The sequence below is a fragment of the Cyanistes caeruleus genome, chromosome 37 (assembly GCF_971803275.1).
Source record: "Cyanistes caeruleus chromosome 37, bCyaCae1.hap1.1, whole genome shotgun sequence".
Lineage (NCBI taxonomy): Eukaryota > Metazoa > Chordata > Aves > Passeriformes > Paridae > Cyanistes > Cyanistes caeruleus.
The window spans coordinates 244,195-254,718 of record NC_141738.1 but is presented as its reverse complement, the minus strand read 5'-3'; the positions used below and the strand labels follow the sequence as shown (position 1 = coordinate 254,718).

Sequence of the window (10,524 nt, the reverse complement as noted above, 5' to 3'; positions counted from 1 at the left end):
CCAGCTCCCCAGGATGGATCACAGCCTGTGCTGGGCATTCCCAGCTCCCCAGGATGGGATCACAGCCTGTGCTGGGCATTCCCAGCTGCCCAGGAAGATGTGTACAAGGTTCATGGGGAAGGCCCTTCACTTGTGTCACAGGGTGCAGGAAGGATGTCCCGGCTTTCCAAATGCTGAGAGGAGGCTGGAAGCAGCTGGATCCACCCCCAGCCCCAGCCAGGATCCGGATTGTGTCTGGATCTCCATTCTGGGCTGGCCACAAGGTCCCAGGCTCAAGCGGAGCAACCTGGGAGAAGCACAAAACATTGCAGCTTTAGGGCCAGGCTGAGCAGAGGTGCCCCTGGCCTCCTGCACACTCCCAGCTGCAGCTGCGGCAGCCCAGCTGCACACGCACAACCTGCACGGCTCTGACAGCAGCCGGGGGCTCAGGGACAGCCCGAGCAGGCAACATTGCCACATGCACCTGGCCACCAACTCCCACAGCGTGCAATTGGGGCCACGCCACAGCCCCTCGTGCCCACAAAGCCCAGGCCTCAGCCCACAGCTGCACCTGCCCCAGCTGCCAATGGGCCACAGCCCACCCTGGGCCCCCTCTCCTCAAGCTGCCTCACACTCTGCCGTGGCCACTCCATCCCAGCGCCGCCAAAAGCTCCACTGCCACGGCCAGCGGGGCCTTCCCGGGCCTCAGAGTAATTCTAGAGCTAAAGCGGTCAGAGACATCAGCTCCGCTCAGATAATACATGCCAGCGCTCATCCCGGGCCCGGGAACTGCCTCCTCCTCCTCCTCCTGCTGCTGCTGCTGCTGCTGCTGCGGCCCTGCCGGCCCAGAGCCGCTGTTGCAGCTCGGGCCGCTCCCTGCGGCTGCAGCCGGGCCCCGGCAGCACAGCAGCCCTTGGCACGGCGCTGGAGCCGGCGCCGCTGCCGCCAGGGGAAAACCCCCCCGGGGCCGCCCCGCCACGGCCCTTCCCGCGGCCCCGGCTCGGCCGCGCCGCCATCGGCCTCAGCGTCCTCCCGCCGCCGCCTCGCCCGGCCCGGCCGCTCCGCCCTGGGCCGCGCCGTTCCGCCAGCGCCGCGCTCGGGGCAGCGCCTGCGGCACCGCGCCCTTGGAGCGGCCCCTGCCACAGCCCCGCCACCGGCACCGCGGGGGCTCTGCCCGGGGGGCTCCGTCACCGGGATCCCCCCCTGGCCCGGTGATCCCCCCCTGTCCCCGGTGATCCCCCCCTGGCCCGGTGATCCCCCCTGTCCCCGGTGATCCCCCCCTGTCCCCGGTGATCCCCCCCCTGTCCCGGTGATCCCCCCTGTCCCCGGTGATCCCCCCCTGTCCCGGTGATCCCCCCTGTCCCGGTGATCCCCCTCTGTCCCCGGTGATCCCCCCCTGTCCCGGTGATCCCCCCTGTCCCCGGTGATCCCCCCCTGTCCCGGTGATCCCCCCTGTCCCGGTGATCCCCCTCTGTCCCCGGTGATCCCCCCCTGTCCCCGGTGATCCCCCCTGTCCCCGGTGATCCCCCCTGGCCCGGTGATCCCCCCTGTCCCCGGTGATCCCCCCTGTCCCGGTGATCCCCCCTGTCCCCGGTGATCCCCCCTGGCCCGGTGATCCCCCCTGGCCCGGTGATCCCCCCCTGTCCCGGTGATCCCCCCTGGCCCGGTGATCCCCCCTGGCCCGGTGATCCCCCCTGTCCCCGGTGATCCCCCCTGTCCCGGTGATTCCCCCCTGTCCCGGTGATCCCCCCCTGTCCCCGGTGATCCCCCCTGTCCCCGGTGATCCCCCCTGTCCCGGTGATCCCCCCCTGGCCCGGTGATCCCCCCCTATCCCCGGTGATCCCCCCTGTCCCCGGTGATCCCCCCTGGCCCGGGCCCGTCCCGCACCACGCTCCCGCTCCAAAGGCCATCCGGCCGCCGGCCCCTGCCCACACCCGCCTCCAGCTCCCTCATCCCCGCCCCGAGCCTTTCCATCGCCTGCCACCCACCCCCGTGGTCGTTCATCCCCATCCCACCCCTTCCTTCCCCCTTTATCGCCCTCCATGCATACAGCATCCCCATTCTTCCGCCTCCACCCGCATCTCGAGCGCCTCTATTCCCAGTTCACCCCAGCTGGGTCCATCCACACTGCCCCATCCCAATCCCTTTTGTCCTGACGGGAAAAATGCTTCCTGATGTCTTCACAAAAGACTCGATGTGGGAAGAATAGGTGTGGGTTTCTTCACTGCTGTCACAGAAATCGGTGTTTATCACTTCTAAATGATTCTTAATGTCTCTATGAACATCCACCCGGGTAAGTTTGCTACAGAACCCCGGCAGCTCGATCCAGGCACCCTGAGCTCCTGAACCGTAGGGTTATAAGACAAATGGGTCTGCACAAAGTGTAATGCAGACAGTCTGAACTTGTGGTGGGCCCACAGAACCCGGGCAGCCTGGATTTCTGAACTTCGGGGGGAAAGGGTGACACACGTTCAAGGAGGGATATGTGGCAGGGGCTTTCACGAGGGCTGTACCTCCCTGGTACCTCAGCCGATGGGGAAAAGGAGAGGGAAACATGCAATCGGGAATTCAGAACAAAAAGTAGCTGCACCCTCCAAAACCTCGAGAGAGACCCCACGGGCCCCAGTGGGTTTTCTCCCTTTATTCAAATAAAGTTGCAGGACTCCTCTGTCTCCTTTGTGGACGTCAGCTTTTCGTAGCGTGGTGCCTCTGCAGTCCCCATCCTCTTCCACCCCCATTCCATCCTCCCCTGTCCATTCCAGCCCACCCCAGGCTGGGACAGCACACGGCAGTGATGCCACCAGAGCATGTGAGGAGTGCGGGATCAGACACTCCCACCCTGCCAATGCCAGTGAAACAGAGAAATTAAGAATTAGAAAAAATGCTTGACTAAAAGGGGTGTCTGACAAAACCCAGACCCTGACACCCTGATCCACAAGAACAGGAAAAAGAGTCAGACTGCAAGATGAGATAAGGAGCTGGAATACACAAACAAGATGCAAAGACAAAGGCACCACAGGATAAAGGAGATTCCTCGGATCCTAAGCAGGAAGAAATGGATGTGAAGTCCCAAAAAGCGGCCAAAAAGACTAAAAGGTGCATGGAGCTAATTGTAATATGAAGTGAGGACAGGCGGGGTTAGGAAATGAATATGTATTAGGTGTATCGTGTAAACCTGGTCTGTAAAAGATAAAAAGGGAAAACCAAATCAGAAAAGGGTGCATGCTTTTTGGAGGAGATATCCCCCATGCACCTCAGCGCTGAATAAATTCATACCTGCTCTTATAACTACTCTGTGAGTTACAGGGTTCCTTTTATTCCACAAATCAGCAGCATCTCCCTTCCAGGCTCCCTGCGCTTGCCTTCCCTAAATCCCATTGCGGAGCGGTCCCGAGCCGGCTCAGCACGGTCACACTCACCTCCGGGGCTCCCGGGGAGCGTCGCTGGTAAGAATGGATTTGGGAAGTGAACTGCAGCCTCATCCTGAGCCCTCGAGGTTCCTGGAGGAGCACAGGGAAGAGCACGCTCGGACTCCCTGAGGGAATCACCCTTCCAAGCCAGGAGCCCCCCTCTGCCTCCCAGGCTTGTCCCCACTGCAGCTGCCACCAGCTCCAGAGCAGCCAGCTGATAATCCCTCGGTATTCCCGAGGGGAACCCAATTTCCCTGTGGGACAGCCCAGGCCCACACAGCCTCCCCTGGGCTGGCCACAGGGCCAGCAGCAGCTTCCTCACCCGCTGCATCTCCATCTGCCCCTTGGCACGAGCAGCGTGGGCCATGGCAAATGCCAATAGCTGCGGGATCTTGGCAGTAGCAAGGTTAAAAGACGATATCCAAGGGCTGTTGGACTTTGCTGGGTCCAGATCCTGATGTCCAAGGGCTGTTGGACTTTACTGAGTCCAAACCCCGATATCCAAGGGGTGTTGGACTTTGCTGGGTCCAGATCCTGATGTCCAAGGGCTGTTGGACTTTGCTGGGTCCAGATCCTGATGTCCAAGGGCTGTTGGACTTTACTGAGTCCAAACCCTGATGTTCAAAGGCCGTTGGACTTTGCTGGGTCCAGATCTTGATGTCCAAAGGCTGTTGGATTTTTTGGGTCCAAACCCTGATGTCCAAGGGCCGTTGGACTTTGCTGGGTCCAAACCCTGATGTTCAAAAGCCGTTGGACTTTGCTGGGTCCAGATCTTGATGTCCAAAGGCCGTTGGACTTTGCTGGGTCCAAACCCTGATGTTCAAAGGCTGTTGGACTTTGCTGGGTCCAGATCTTGATGTCCAAAGGCTGTTGGACTTTGCAGGGTCAATAGCACAATATCAGAGTGCCATTGGCCTTTGCAAAGTCCAAACCCCAAGGCCCAAGAGCCGTCGGCAACTGCAGGGTCCAAGCCCCAGACATTCCATGGGCCGTTGACCCCAAACATTCCATGGGCCATTGACCGTTGCCAGGATCCAAACCCTAACATTCCAGGGGCTGTTGACCCCAAACATTCCATGGGCCGTTGGCCGTCACCCGGATCCAAACCCCAAACATTCCATGGGCCGTTGACCCCAAACATTCCATGGGCCGATGGCCGTCACCCGGATCCAAACCCCAACGTTCCATGGGCCATTGGCCGTCTCCAGGATCCAAACCCCAACATTCCATGGGCCGTTGGCCGTTGCCAGGATCCAAACCCCAACGTTCCATGGGCCGTTGGCCGTCACCTGGATCCAAACCACAACATTCCATGGGCCGTTGACCCCAAACATTCCATGGGCCGTTGGCCGTTGCCAGGATCCAAACCCCAACGTTCCATGGGCTGTTGACCATTGCCAGGATCCAAACCCCAACATTCCATGGGCCGTTGGCCGTCACCCGGATCCAAACCCCAAACATTCCATGGGCCGTTGGCCGTCACCCGGATCCAAACCCCAACGTTCCATGGGCTGTTGACCATTGCCAGGATCCAAACCCCAACATTCCATGGGCCGTTGGCCGTCACCCGGATCCAAACCCCAAACATTCCATGGACCGTTGGCTGTCACCCGGATCCAAACCCCAACGTTCCATGGGCCGTTGGCCGTCACCCGGATCCAAACCCCAAACATTCCATGGGCCGTTGGCTGTCACCCGGATCCAAACCCCAACGTTCCATGGGCCGTTGGCTGTCGCCAGGATCCAAACCCCAACGTTCCAGGGGCCGTTGGCCGTCACCCGGATCCAAACCCCAACGCTCCATGGGCCGTTGGCCGTCGCCAGGATCCAAACCCCAACGTTCCATGGGCTGTTGACCATTGCCAGGATCCAAACCCCAACGTTCCATGGGCTGTTGACCATTGCCAGGATCCAAACCCCCAACATTCCATGGGCCGTTGGCCGTCGCCAGGATCCAAACCCCAACGTTCCATGGGCTGTTGACCATTGCCAGGATCCAAACCCCAACATTCCATGGGCCGTTGGCCGTCACCCGGATCCAAACCCCAACGTTCCATGGGCTGTTGGCCGTCACCCAGATCCAAACCCCAAGCATTCCAGGGGCGCTGGGAGAGCCCTTCCCCTGGCTCTGCCCCGTCCCTGCTGGCCCTCGCTGTGCCTCCCCCGTGTCCCCACAGCCCTGCTGGGCTCGGAGCCGGAGCAGCTCACAGCCAGTACAAAATGGGAAGAGCTGTTGGCTCCCTGGAAGGCCCTTGGAGAGCGCTGGGCACGGGGCAGAAATGGACAATCACCGACCACCTGGAGCCCGACTGGAAGAGATTTTTCGGGGTGCGGGCGGTCTGGGACACGGCAGAGACCTCTCCATTGTCGAGTTAGATGTTGGGAGTTTATTTCAGGGCGTGGGTGAGGGAGCCCTGCTAGGAGCCAGCAGATGGAGCTCAAAGCAGGCTCAGAGGGAACAACAGAAAAAGGGGTAGAACATGAATTCTGTGAGCTCAGGACATGAATTCAGGATTTAAGATTGCTAAGGAAGAGAGGAACAGAGCAGAAGTGAGAGAGCTGGGAAAAGAGACCGAGCTCTCCTTTACAATTGTTTATATAATCTATACATTGAATATTCTATTCCTTCACCAATCAATCTTTCTAAGTATACCAATACAGTAACATTTGTGTGTGACCTATAGAAATCTCTTCTTTTGCATATTTTTAGTTACCTCAGGGTCCCTCAGACCTTTCCCTATAAGGCTGGGGAGAGGGGTCCCAGTTTTATTGGGGGACAGAATGTGTTCTGGCTTGCCAGGCCGGTTTCTTTGAATTCTTCAAACTGTGCTTTCATTTGTATTTCTACAAATGGAGTCATATCTATAATTCCTTTCTGATTCTACCTTTTCCAACACCCAACAAACACAGGTGATGGATTCTGCTCCCGGGATGGGAGGACAGGGTGTGTGGACAGGGGAATGAGGGGCTGGATGAGCCATCCTGGCCAGTGGCCAGCTGGAGCTGAGTCAACTGTGTAATTTCTCTCTCTTCTTGCTTCTTTTGGGCTGAATTCTCTGTGGATATATCTTTTCTTTAGTCTCTCAGCTTCTTTTGGGCTGAATTCCTCTGGGATTTTCCTTGGTGGGGAGTCTCATTTATCTCCATCCTTATTATTCGAAGAAAACTCTTGAGCTCGTTAGAATTTTGTTTCTCGTGTTTATTAAAAGGTGATCACAAAACTTCACAGGTCTCTCCAGGCTGGCTACACAAGGTTAATCTTTGCAGTTTGGTACATTTCTTTCTTCTGATGGTACAAACAAGGCCTTGTGGCACATTTCGTGTCTGATGCACAAAACGGCCCCAAAATACGCAGTTCTTTTATCTTTATACCTATTTCTACCCAATTAACAATAGACATGTATATTATTTTTCTTAATGACCCATCACCTCTGTGATGCACTGTGGCATTTTCTATCCAATCACTGACTATTACCCAAAAACCTCTAAGAGAAGAACATGAAGAAGAAAGAAGAAGGAACAAGGGACAACACCTTAAATTTTCCATCTTGTCTCCTGTTTTCTAAACTTTTTCACCCAGTGATTTAAAAAACTGGCATCTGAGACCCCCAAATTGGGATCAGGGACCCCCAAACTGGGATCTGGGAGGATCCCAGTGGAGTTTGGGTCCCTCAAATTGGGATCTGGGACCCTCAAACTGGGATCTGGGAGGATCCCAGTGGAGTTTGGGTCCCTCAAACTGGGGCTTCAGGTCCTGGACTCCTCAGCTTGGGTCAGGGACCCTCAAAGTGTAATCTGGGTTCTTTAAACGGGGTCTGGGACCCCCAAACTGGGATCTGGGACCCCCAAACTGGCATCTGGGACCCTCAAACTGGGATCTGGGACCACTAAAGTGGGATCTGGGACCCCCAAACTGGGATCTGGGACCCCTAAAGTGGGATCTGGGACCCCCAAACTGGGATCTGGGACCCTCAAACTGGGATCAGAGACCCTCAAACTGGGATTTGGGATCCCCAAACTGGGATCTGGGACCCCCAAACTGGGATCAGGGACCCCCAAACTGGGATCTGGGACCCCTAAAGTGGGATCTGGGACCCCCAAACTGGGATCTGGGACCCTCAAACTGGGATCTGGGACCCCCAAACTGGGATCTGGGACCCTTAAAGTGGGATCTGGGACCCCCAAACTGGGATCTGGGACCCTCAAACTGGGATCAGGGACCCTCAAACTGGGATCTGGGCCTGTAAAATGGAGTTTGGGTCACTCAAATTGGGATCTGGGACCCCCAAACTGGGATCTGGGACCCCTAAAGTGGGATCGGGGACCCCCAAACTGGGATCTGGGACCCCTCAAACTGGGATCAGAGACCCTCAAACTGGGATTTGGGATCCCCAAACTGGGATCTGGGACCCCCAAACTGGGATCTGGGACCCTCAAATTGGGATCTGGGACCCTCAAACTGGGATCTGGGACCCCCAAACTGGCATCTGGGACCCCTAAAGTGGGATCTGGGACCCTCAAACTGGGATCTGGGACCCCCAAACTGGGATCTGGGACCCCTAAACTGGGATCAGGGACCCTCAAACTGGGATCTGGGACCCCGAAAATGGAGTTTGGGTTCCTCAAATTGCAATCTGGGACCCCCAAACTGGGATCTGGGATCCTCAAACTGGGATCTGGGACCCTCAAACTGGGATCAGGGACCCCAAAACTGGGATCTGGGACCCCTAAACTGGGATCTGGGACCCTCAAACTGGGATCTGGGAGGATCCCAGTGGAGTTTGGGTCCCTCAAACTGGGGCTTCAGGTCCTGGACTCCTCAGCTTGGGTCAGGGATCCTCAAAGTGTAATCTGGGTTCTTTAAACGGGGTCTGGAACCCTCAAACTGGGATCTGGGACCCCCAAACTGGGATCTGGGACCCCCAAACTGGCATCTGCAGCCATCCAGCAGGATCTGGGATCCTCATAACGGGGTCTCAGCTCTCCAAACTGGCACCTGGGCCTCTCAAATTGGGGTTTGGGATCCTCCAGCTGGGTGTGGGACCCTCAAAGTGGGATCTGGGACCCTCAAACTGGGATCTGGGACCCCTCAAACTGGCATCTGGGACCCTTCAAACTGGGATCTGGGACCCTCAAACTGGCATCTGGGACTCCCACACTGGGATCTGGGACCCTCAAACTGGGATCTGGGACCCCTAAAGTGGGATCTGGGACCCTCAAACTGGCATCTGGGACCCCCAAACTGGCATCTGGGACCCCCAAACTGGGATCTGGGACCCCCAAACTGGGATCTGGGACCCCCAAACTGGGATCTGGGACCCTCAAACTGGCATCTGGGACCCTCAAACTGGGATCAGGGACCCCAAAACTGGGATCTGGGACCTCCAAACTGGGATCTGGGACCCCCAAACTGGGATCTGGGACCCCTAAAGTGGGATCTGGGACCCCCAAACTGGGATCTGGGACCCCTAAACTGGGATCTGGGACCCCCAAACTGGGATCTGGGACCCCTAAACTGGGATCTGGGACCCCCAAACTGGCATCTGGGACCCCCAAACTGGCATCTGGGACCCCTAAAGTGGGATCTGGGACCCCCAAACTGGGATCTGGGACCCTTCAAACTCTTGTCTCAACCCTGACTTTAAGCTAGCACGAGCCCTTGGCAGAATATTGCATCAAAGAAATGATAAATTCCATTTTCATGAAACAAAAAATGACTAATTGTTAACGAGACAGTGAAGAATGGATGAGAATTTGGGATGAGAAATCTGCTAAATGGATTTTGTGGAGACAATGAAGAATGGATGAGAATTTGGGATGAGAAATCTGCTAAATGGATTTTGTGACTGTATCTTGTGAAGATTGTCAGGGTGTGAATTCTGCAGAATGTATCCTATATAACCACTTAATGTATAAGTTTCACTAAAAAAGTAACTTACAGTGCTTGGCTGTTATCAGCTGGATAATAGAAATATATTATATTATATTGTATTATATTTTATTGTATTTTATTATATTGTATTTTATTATATTGTATTATATTGTATTATATTGTATTATATTGTATTACATTACATTATATTATATTATATTATATTATATTATATTACATTATAATGTATTACATTATATTATATTACATTATATTACATTGTATTATATTATATTGTATTGTATTATATTGTATTGTATTATATTATAAGGTATTATATTATAATGTATTATATTATATTACATTATATTATATTGTATTCTATTACATTATATTACATTATATTATACTATATTATACTATATTATATTATATTACATTATATTACATTATATTACATTATATTACATTATATTACATTATATTACATTATATTATACTATATTATACCATATTATACTATATATATTATATTATATTATATTATATTATATTATATTATTATTATATTATATTATAGTGTATTATATTATAGTGTATTATATTATAGTGTATTGTATTGTATTACATTGTATTACATTGTATTATATTATAGTATATTGTATTGTATTATATTATAATGTATTATATTACATTATATTCTATTATATTACATTATATTATATTCCACTATATTCCACTATATTCCACTATATTCCATTATATTATATTACGTTATATTACGTTATATTACGTTATATTACGTTATATTACGTTATATTACGTTATATTACGTTATATTACGTTATATTACGTTATATTACGTTATATTACGTTATATTACGTTTAGAATAGAAATGTAGAAGTTAAAGCGTGAAAAACATTAATTATCCAATCATAATAAAATACAGATCACGTTACCTTCCCAAAACGCTATAAAAATGTCGCTAAAACTGTAATAAACTGGAACAAGCAGCCAACTCCTGTCAAGTCCTCTCTGGATTCCCAAACCCTTCTCCTACCCCTCACCAAGCCAAGGGATCTCTGGTTTCCATCCCAGGTTCTCTGGGGGTTCCCTGCCAAAGCTGATCCCGCTATTGACCAGCTTGGAGATGGCTCAGTGGTCACAAACCCCCCCTTTTTTTGGGTTCAAAATTGGCTTTTTCTGCTCTCCATGGCGGATTTTGAGAGTGACACCGTGAAAAACCCGGAGGGACACGAGGG

The 10,524-nt window shown here is 53.1% G+C and overlaps 1 non-coding gene across 1 annotated transcript; it reads right to left on the bottom strand.

Moving 5' to 3' along the window:
• Positions 1 to 678: 678 nt before the first annotated feature.
• On the bottom strand, positions 679 to 762 carry LOC147647450 (small nucleolar RNA SNORD45). The gene has a single exon (XR_015281559.1). It is a non-coding gene; the product is annotated as a small nucleolar RNA SNORD45 (small nucleolar RNA).
• Between the last annotated feature and the right edge of the window lie 9,762 nt (positions 763 to 10,524).